The sequence below is a fragment of the Otolemur garnettii genome, unplaced genomic scaffold, assembly GCF_000181295.1.
Source record: "Otolemur garnettii isolate 467f Iridium unplaced genomic scaffold, OtoGar3 scaffold00043, whole genome shotgun sequence".
NCBI classification, from domain to species: Eukaryota; Metazoa; Chordata; class Mammalia; order Primates; family Galagidae; genus Otolemur; species Otolemur garnettii.
Window position 1 is genome coordinate 3,135,224 of NW_003852438.1, and position 10,564 is coordinate 3,145,787.

Below are 10,564 nucleotides of genomic sequence, written 5' to 3' on the forward strand. Positions count from 1 at the left end.
GCTGACACTATAATACATTACCATAAACTCAGAAGGGTTCAAACAACAAAAATGTATTCTCTCCCAGTTCTGGAGGCCAGATATTCGAAGTCAAGGTGTCCACAGGACTTTGCTTCCTTCGAAGGCTCTAAGGGAGGATCCTTCCTGGCCACTTCCCAACCTTTGGTGGTTGCTAGCAATTCTTGGCATTCCTCACCTTGAAGATGCCTCACTCCAGTCTCTCCGTCCATCATTACCTGGCATTCTCGCAATGCATCTGTGTCAAAATTTCCCTCTTCTTAGAAAGACACCAGTTGGGCAGTGCCTGTGGTTCAGTGGGTAGGATGCTGGCCCCATATACCAAGGGTGGCCGGTTCGAACCCAGCCCTGGCCAGCTAAAACAGCAGGAACAACTGCAACAAAATTAGCCGGGTGTTGTGGCGGACGCCCTGTAGTCCCAGCTACTCAGGAGGCTGAGGCAAGAGAATTGCCTAAGCCCAAGAGTTGGAGGTTGCTATAAGCTGTGACGCCATGGCACTCTACTGAAGGTGACAAAATGAGACACCATCTAAAAAAAAAGAAAAAGAAAAAAAGAAAGACACCATTGATTGGGGCAGAGCCCATCCTAATCCAGTATGTCTTCACTTTAACAGTAATCACATCTGTCATCCTAAAAGAAGAAGCTGAGGCACAAAATACAAGTTTAAAGAGTTCACTTGAGCCCAAATGAGGACAGCTGCCCAGGAAACACTTCCAGGTTGCCTTGAGGAATGCTCCATTGGCCTTTGATACTAGAAGGATTTTAAGGGCAAAAGGGAATAAGGAGTAGGTTGATAACAAAGTTGTCTGACAGGAATTGTCATCGATGTACAGAAATAACGTTGATTAGTAGTTGGCTGTGTATGGGTGAACTATCAGGTATAAATTATGGTGTCCAGTATATGACATTATTGGGGTAATTCATGGCTACTTGGCCTCAGTCAATCTAGAACCCACGTTGCAAATGGCTTCAAGACATGATTAGCTCAAGGGGAAGTGAGACATGAGCTGTCACATTTCAAGGCTTCCTTGGGCTTGATAATTTAAAGGAGCTCGCATTGTCAGATAAAAAGTTTCTTTTCTTTCTCATCTACCATTTTAATCAAAATCTTTCTTCTTAAAAGCACTGATGGCCAAAATCTGAGTATCAAAGTGTCCCTCATGGCCAGGAAGGCTCATTCTTGGATAATCTTTTCCTATGTCAGGGGGAAAAAGGAGACATCTCAGTGAAGAATTTTAAGCATGCCTAAAGCCACATTGGGATGGCATCGCAGAATAACACAAATGAGACCTGAGTCAAGGAATTGATTTATATAGCTGCTGTCGCTTATTGCATCATCTCTTGTCTCTGGAATACTAGGTTTTTAGTTTTCTTGAAAGAGAGGAAACAATGAGAGACACCTAGAATTAATAATTTGGATAGTACAGATGGAATGCACATAAGGATTATAATCAAAAGAGAATCTGCATGCCAGAACAAAGTAAGGAACCTATTCCAATTGGTGTCAACTTAAAACATCATGAAAAAAATTAAATCCTGGTTCTTCTTTAGAGAGCTGTTGTAGCCAAGTGGCTTCCTTTCTAATTTTTCCTAGATGAGTTTGGGGTTTTTTCAGAGCTACGTGTAGACAGAGGGGTGACCAAATATCTTAAGAGACATTGCCCTTTATCATGAGAAGTACTTATGAACACACAACAATTGATTTGCCACCAGTATACACCTCCTCGTTCAACTAATGCATAATCTTTTTTTATTTTTTTTTGAGACAGAGCCTCAAGCTGTCCCCCTGGGTAGAGTGCAGTGGCATCACAGCTCACAGCAACCTCCAACTCCTGGGCTCAAGTGAGTCTCCTGCTTTAGCCTCCCAAGTAGCTGGGACCACAGGCTCCCGCCACGATGCCTGGCTACTTTTTTTTGGTTGCATCCATCATTGTTGTTTGGCAGGCTGGGCTGGATTCAAACCTGCCACCTTAGGTGTATGTGGCTGGTGCCTTAGCCACTTGAGCCACAGGCGCTGAGCCACTAATGCATAATCTAAAGCAATGTGATTGTACAACCTCAGCCAGACAATCAATAGTTTATTTGTTGAACTACAACAGGGGGAGCAGTTTCATCAACAGTATTTCCTATGGTTATAGAAAGATTTCTAATCATGTATTTATGGGAAGTGACACCCCATCAAGGCAAACGTTCTCCCTATAAATTCATGTGTTCTGGTTAATGGCCAGGAAGATAATTAGTAGCTGTTCCCCAAATGAAATATCTGTCTAAAAGAGATCAATTGTTATCCCTAGAAAAAGTTTGAGGGGATTAATTCAGTTTGGGGTTTCTTCAGAGCTATGTGTAGACAGAGGGGTGACCAAAAGTCTTAGCACTCCATGCTCTTTTACAGGCCAATAGGTGGTGATCTCCTCCAAGATGAAAATAAATCCTGGTCGAGTACAGGTAAGTGTACTGTAATGAGTACATCAGTTTGGGAACATTATTAAACCACAGGTCAGAAATATTAGAGCAAGGGACCAGCTTGGAGCTTGATAGCAGGAAGAATTGTGGGGTTTTTTTGCTGTTTTCTAACACCATCGTGGTTTTTAAAAGTGTCTTTTCTAAGCAAGACTGCAATCATTTTGACAAGATTCTGAAGTGTTAAAAATGAAACCTGGGGCAAGCAGGTTGGGATGAGTCAAGTAGATCTGATAAACAAATTTTGTCTTATGTGGACCCTGAGTTGTGACATTATCAGGAATAATGGTGACATTTAGGACATGACTCGCTATGATGAAAAGTGTTTTGTGGTTTTGGGATGACAAACCCAGTATCTTGCCAAATTTGCAGCAGTGGCAATGGTTTATGAGATTCTGATTGAGAATCATCCCTTTGTGTTACGGTTCAATTTATTAGAAACTGCAAAAAGAGAAACCGGGCTGTGGGCATTTTGTATACACAAAGGGTGCCAATAGAAATTACAAAAATTGTAATACTCAATATATATCAATAACAAAAGATGGATACAAGTCATGTTTGAGCACCTCTTATACTTACAGAAGTCAAATGTGACTTGAGTATTACAATTTTAATATAGTTTTTTTTTTCTTTTTTTTGAGACAGAGCCTCAAGCTGTCCCCTGGGTAGAGTGCCATGGCATCACAGCTCACAGCAACTTCCAACTCCTGGGCTCAATCAAGCGAGTCTTACTGCTTCAGCCTCCCAAGTAGGTGGGACCACAGCCACTCACCATAACGCCCAGCTATTTTTTGGTTGCAGCCGTCATTGTTGTTGGGTGGGCCCGGGCTGGATTCGAACCCAACACCTTAAGTGTATGTGGCTGGAACCTTAGCCACTTGAGCCACAGGTGCTGAGCCAGTTTTTTTCTTTCTTAAAATATGTATACATTGTGGGCGGCACCTATGGCTCAGTGAGTAGGGCGCCAGCCCCATATACCAAGGGTGGTGGGTTCAAACCCAGCCCCAGCCAAACTGCAACAAAAAATAGCCAGGGGTTGAGGCGGGCGCCTGTAGTCCCAGCTACTCGGGAGGCTGAGGCAGGAGAATCGCCTAAGCCCAGGAGTTGGGGTTGCTGTGAGCTGTGTGATGCCATGGCACTCTACTGAGGGCAATAAAGTAAGACTCTGTCTCTACCAAAAAAATGTACACATTGTTTTGGTACCTTCTGTGTATACACGTAGGGGTGCATGAGGGTGTGTGTGTGTATATAAAATAGGACTAGTATAATGTATCTTAAGAAATTATGTATGAGACAATTTTATCAAAACCACCAAGAGAGGATCTCCAAAGTCATAGAAATTTGCATTTATCTCTGGGAAAATTTTAATTTATTAATCTAGCTTAGTCACATCCTATCTTGATGTCTTGTATCTACAAACTAAATTAAAATTTAACCAAAGCAGCACATACAATATGGTAGAGGAAAAGGGGGTTGGCAGAAATAGAAAGAGAACGGAAAACTATGTTAATATATACGTGAAAAAAAATGTCTGGGTGGTGCCCGTGGCTCAAAAGAGTAGGGAGCTGGCCCCATATACCAGAGGTAGTGGGTTTAAACCCAGTCCCAGCAAAAAACTGCCCCCCAAAAAGAAGACACACTAGGGCTTATTTTCAGGGGATGTCTTATAAAAGGTATTCCAGTCTTACTTACTGCTCTGCACCTTAATGCATGGTGTGCACGCCCATCACTAGGTCTTATTATTGGGGTAGGGCTTATATTTGACAAATGCATAGAAATCTTGCTAGGGCTTATTTTTGGGGTAGGTCTTATTTTTGGGGAAACACAGTAGCAACCTCATATTCGTGGGCTCAAGTGATCCTCTTTCCTCAGCCCCCTGAGTAACTGGAACTATAGGCGCTCACCACAACACCCAGCTGTGTATGTGTATGTGTTTGTATGTGTGTGTATATGTATATGTGTATATATATATATACATATATATATTTTTTTTTCTTAGTAGAGATAGGGTCTTGCTTGCTCAGGTCTAGAACTCCTGAGCTCCTGGTCTAGAACTCCTGAGCTCAAATGATCCACCCATGCCCGGCCCAGAACTGCTGGACTTCTGACAATAAAAATGTTTGGACCTAATTGCTGTCTCAGTATATTGGCTGGACAGTGACAGGTAGATAGACCCTTTTCATCCAGTAACCATATTAGTTTTACAAGGGTATACATATGCAAAACTAAATTATACAGTTTAAATATGTACAACTGTACATATTTGGGCTGGACGCAGTGGCTCATGCATGTAATCCTAGCACTCTGGGAGGCCGAGGTGGGTAGATTGCTTAAGCTCAGGAATTCAAGACCTGCCTGAGCAAGAACTAGACCCCATCTCTAAAAATAGCTGGGCTCTGTGGCGGGCTCATGTAGTCCCAGCTACTTGGGAGGTTGAGGCAAGAGAATCTCTTGAGCTTAAGAGTTTGAGGTTGCTATGAGCTGTGACACCATGACACTCTACCACGGGTGACAAAGTGAGACTCTTGTCTCAAGAATAAAATTAATAAATAAGTGTAATTTAATGTACATTACTTATACCTCATAAGGCTGTGAACAAAAAACAGTTGATCGGGTACTCTGTGCAAGTTGATTCAAAAGCTCTCTGTTGGACTATCCAGGGTATTTCTTTTTAGAGAGGAATACTCACTGTTACTTGTACTTTGTCTTTGTCTAATCTCAAATTTATTAATATTTAAAGAATTAATGTTCCGGCTTGGCATCTGTAGTACAGTGGTTACGGCGCCAGCCACATATACCAAAGGTGGCGGGTTCAAACCCAGCCCAGGCCAACTAAACAACTGCAACAAAAAACTAGCTGGGCATTGTGGTGGGAGCCTATAGTCCCAGCTACTTGGGAGGCTGAGGCAAGAGAATCGCTTGAGCCCAAGAGTTGGAGGTTGCTGTGAGCTGTGACGCCACAGCATTCTACTAAAGGCAACATAGTGAGACTCTGTCTTAAAAAAAAAAAAAAAAAGAAAAGAATTAATGTTCCTGGCAGCACCCAGGAACTTTAATGCTAAGACTTAGACCCTAAGGTGGCAGGTTCAAATCTAGGCCGGGTCTGCCAAACAACAATGACGACTGCAACCAAAAAATAGCCAGGCGTTGTGGCAGGCACCTAGGGTCCCAGCTACTTGGGAGGCTGAGGAAAGAAACTCGCTTGAGCCCAGGAGTTGGAGGTTGCTGTGAGCTGTGATGCCATGGCACTCTACCCAGGGTGACAGCTTGAGGCTCTGTCTCAAAAATAAATAAATAAATAAATAAATGTAGTAACGAAAAGCAAGCTAAGCATTTATATATTAATATTTTGACATTACAAAATTGATCAGAATATTATAGATGGAAAAATATTAATTCTATGGGTTTAGATTTTTTTCATCGTATAATATCTATGTTCATTCATCTATATTTACTTACCTTTCTCCCTCTCTACAGCCTATTTCTTCTTTTTATTTCTTCCTAAGGGTAGAATTTCCATCATTTCACCCAGAGAAGCAATATTTATTTTCAGACAGGCCAAGCATGGAGTCAGGTTGGCCACAGACATTTCAGGACTGAGGACACCACACCTGAGAGGCTGTTGCAGGGCGATCCTCTCTCAGTCTGTCACTCCGTGAGGTAGGCCCCTTATTATGGGCCTTTATATCAAGAACGTTATAATGATTGGCACTGGTTTCATTTCTTCACCTCCTCTCTTCCAGAGTGCTTGTCCTGAATGCCTTCTCTCTGAGCACAATCTGAATAGCCTATTTTGTGACTGCAGAACAGGGCCTGATTTGATTTGCAAAAATCTGAAGCCTTTCTTCAGGTTGTTTCACTAAAATGACAACTTTTCATTAACCCTTAAGACTTATAAAAATGACAATGACTGGAGTGGTGCCTGTGGCTCAAGGAGTAAGGTGCTGTCCCCATATACCAGAGGTGGTGGGTTCGAACCCAACCCTGGCCAAAAAGCTGCAAAAGAAAAAAAAAAAGATGACAGTGACAGTTAGTGAGTAGTAGGAGGTCTATTCTTTGGCGATATTCCCTTTTTCCAGAAAGAGGATCTATGGGCTGCTGCCTGGGTGATACATGACTGCTAGCACACCAGGAGCTGGGCAGTCTCCTTGGGGTGCCTCTGTTCCACAAGCAAGCCCCCACCTTTCAGTCTGGATCCCCACTCTTGCCCTCTACAGAGTCCAGTAGTCCCTCGATTCAGAGCCTTTTCCCTTTTAATCTCTCTAGAAAATAGTTGCTGCCTCCAAAAAGCAAGTAAGGGGGCAAGTTGAACAGGCAGGTGGGTGTGGGAGACCATCTGCCCAGATGTGCACTAGTTTGGCAACAGGTTTTTAACAAATTGCAAGGGCTTGGGCCTGCTCGTCACCCCTGCCTCCTGTGCTACCTGTTATGGGTGTCTGTGCCCAACGCTATCAGAGGCCTACTATACCAAGTGCACCCCTCCACCTTGCTCACAGGACATCAATTGCCTTTAAGACAGCAAGATGCCCAGCCTCAGGTGAGGTACTTACTTTCTCAGTCTCCCCTGTAAACACGAGAGACCATATATAACCATGTTTGTTCCCTGGGGTATAAATAAATGTCTGCTGACTTAGAAAAGTGTTTGTTTTCCCAGTGAAAAGGAACAGATGTGACTTCCATGGGGCTTCCCCTTCACACGTTCTTTCTTCAATGCAGACATGATGGCTGGAGCTGCAGGGACCAACTTGTGAACATGAGCAAGGAAAAGTCAACAAGGGAAGCACTGTTGAGCTAAAAGACAGAGCCTGGCACAGGTGAACAGCTGAACCAATGCTGTCAACCACTCTCTCGGACTTTTTATGATATGAGAAAAATAAACCCTTACACATTGCAGCCTCTGCTTATTATATATCCCATTTCTGTAGTCCCAGCTACTTGGGAGGCTGAGGCAAGAGAATCGCTTAAGCCCCAGAGTTGGAGGTTGCTGTGAGCTGTGACGCCACAGCACTCTACTGAGGGCAACATAGTAAGACTTTGTCTCAAAATAATAATAAAAATAATAATAATGAAAAATATATCCCATTACTTTTGGCTAAACACATCCTTTTTTTTTTGAGACAGAGTCTCACTCTGTGCCCTGGGTAGAGTGCCGCGATATCATAGCTCACAGCAACCTCCAACTCCTAGGCTCAAGGAACCCTTCTGTCTCAACCTCCTAAATAGCTGGGACTACAGGCTCCCACCACACACCCAGTTAGTTTTCCTATTTTTAGTAGGGATAGGGCTCTCAAACGCCTGCGCTTAGGCTATCTACCTGCCTTGGCCTCCCAGAGTTAGGCATGAGCCACCGAGCCAGGCCCTGAATGTGTCCTGATGCAGAAGATTCCTCCCCCAGGCACCTAGATTGTACCTTTCCCCTCACTACTGAATCTGTTTTTTAAAAAATCTATTTTCTAGCTTCCAGAATGGTACTGAAAACTCTTTCTACTTTTGTTGTCTCCTCGACTGTTTTCTTTCTCCTTTTTTATACATCTGGATTCCTTTCAGGGGAAAGGCGGGGAAGCAAATGTGCAGTGAATCTACTGGGTTCAACTGGAAGTCCTTCAGTAACCTCCTGGCTCTTGGTCTGTCCCACCTGGTCCACATTCTGGGATGAGAAATTTTGTATAATGAAGATCATACCATCGTATTCATTAAATCCATTTGTTTTTGTTGCATGAGGGTAATGGTGAGTTGCCTCCACACAGAGTGGAAGTGATGAGCTATTTGTTCCAAGATTCTGATTCAGTGCCCTGAGAGAGTGACTGAGCTCACCATTGTCCCCTGCCCACTTGGAGAAGATCTCAAGTCTGGAGGCCACCTTGGCTAATAGACATGCATTCTATCTCTGGTGGCTTGCAGGTGAAAAGGTAACTAGGGACCACATTTAAATGGGATTTGTGCTAAAGGAGAAAGGAATCGAGCCAAATAGTGGTGTACACTAGTTTGGCAACAGGTATCCAATACAAGGGAAACCTAAAGTAAAAAATGAGCTTATTATTTATGGCTAACATAAAATAGCTGGACAGAGTGTGGTTTCCAGTTAGGAAGGACTAAGAATTAGTAATAGTGTTCGTGAGGTGCACTGTGATGTGCTACCTGCAGATAGCCTTCACCTGATCAGCTTTTTCAAGGGTACCTGAGCTAGTCAAAGGTCATGTACCTTTCTGGGGCAGCTCACATCCAATAATAGATGGAGGGTATCTTAGTTCAGGGGACTGTAATAAAATATTATAGACTGAGTGACTTAAATAACAGATGTCTCACAGTTGTGGAGGCTGAAGTCCAAGACCAAAGTGCCTGCATCATCAGGGTCCTGGTGAGGGCTCTCTTCCTGGCTTGTAAACAGCTGCCTTCTCACTGTGTCCTCACAGGGTAGAATGAGAAAGCTCTGGTTTGTTTCCCTTCCTTCCTCCCTCCCTTCCTCCCTTCCTTCCCTCCCTCCCTGCCTCCCAGCAGTCTTGCTCTGCTGCCAGGGCTACAGTGCCGTGGTTTCAGCCTAGCTCACAGCAATCTCAAACTTCTGGGTTCGAGCAATTCTCCTGCCTCAGTCTCCCAAATAGCTGGAACTACAGGCACCAGTGACAATGCCCAGCTATTGTTTTCTATTTTTAATAGAGACAGGGTCTCTCTCTTGCTCAGGCTGGTCTTGAACTCCTAAACTCCTGCTGCCTCAGCCTTCCATAGTTCTGAGATTACAGGTGTGAGCCACTGTGCTCAGTCTCTTCCTTTTCTTATAAGGACATTAATGCTATCATGGGGCCCTTTCTTTTCACTTTCATGCTCTGATCTGAACATAATTACCTCCCAAAGTTTCCATCTCCAAACACCTTTACATTGGAGGTTAGGGCTTCAACATATAAATTGGGGTTGGGGGGACATAAATATTCAGTCCATAATAGAGGAGAAAAAAGATTTGTCCCTATTCAAGACAACCCTGAGAGCCATTCTAGCTTCCGCAGAGTTAGCTGAGGAATGGTCCTACATCCATTCACAACTGGACTTCTCTCTCTATTCATTCTGATTCTTTCTCCTCCTAACAGAAAACCACACTTTGTTTGGTTCAGTTGAGTAGGGATCCTTAAATCCTCAAAGTCTGTGCCCCAGGGGAACTGTACCTGGAACAGTAACTAACACAGATTTGCGATTTATAAGTAGTTTTTTGGTGGGGGTCTAATGCAGCCACACACACACTCTTTTCCCCTCCCCCTTCGCCTTCTCCCCTCCTAAGCTGAAGTGAAGACACAAAGGATCTGGCTAGCCCAGTCGCTGAGAAGTTCATGCCAAAGGACCCTAACCAGACTGGCAAGATATGAAATTTGCCCACCCCCGATGGCCCCTATAAAAGGGGTCTCTAACTGCTCATAGGGCAGACACCATCTTTGTACTGTCCAAGGTCACCTCCCCTTTTAATAAACCTGGCCTGAACATCTCTTCTGTGGGTGCCATCATTTAAACCTTTCAATTTTTGACAATCTCAAACTCCTGGGTTCAAGCAATTCTCAAGAAAATTTCCCTACCAACAAATATTCTAAACCATATTGTTTAGATTACAGGTGACTCACACCTGTAATCCTAGCACTCTGGAAGGCTGAGGCAGGTGGGTTGCGTGAGCTTCACGAGTTCGAGATCAGCCTGAGCAAAAAGTGAGACCCTGTCTCTACTAAAAATAGAAAAACTGATATAAGAGAATTGCTTGAGCCCAAGAGTTGGAGGTTGCTGTGAGCTATGACACCACAGCACTCTACCCAGGGCAACAGCTTGAGACTCTGTCTCAAAAAAAAAAAAAAGAAAGAAAGAGAAGAGAAAAAAGAGAGAGAGTGAAGAGAAGAAAAGAAAAGAAAAACTGAGGCAAGAGGATCAGTTGAGCCCGAGTTTGAGGTTGCTGTGAGCTATGACATCATAGCACCCTACCCAGGGCAACAGCTTGAGACTCTGTCTCAAAAACAAAAAAAAGAAAGAAAGAAAATATATATATATAATAATAAAATAAAAATAAACTTTTCGGGTTTTGACATTTTCTCATTATATCATCTTCTTTAATCC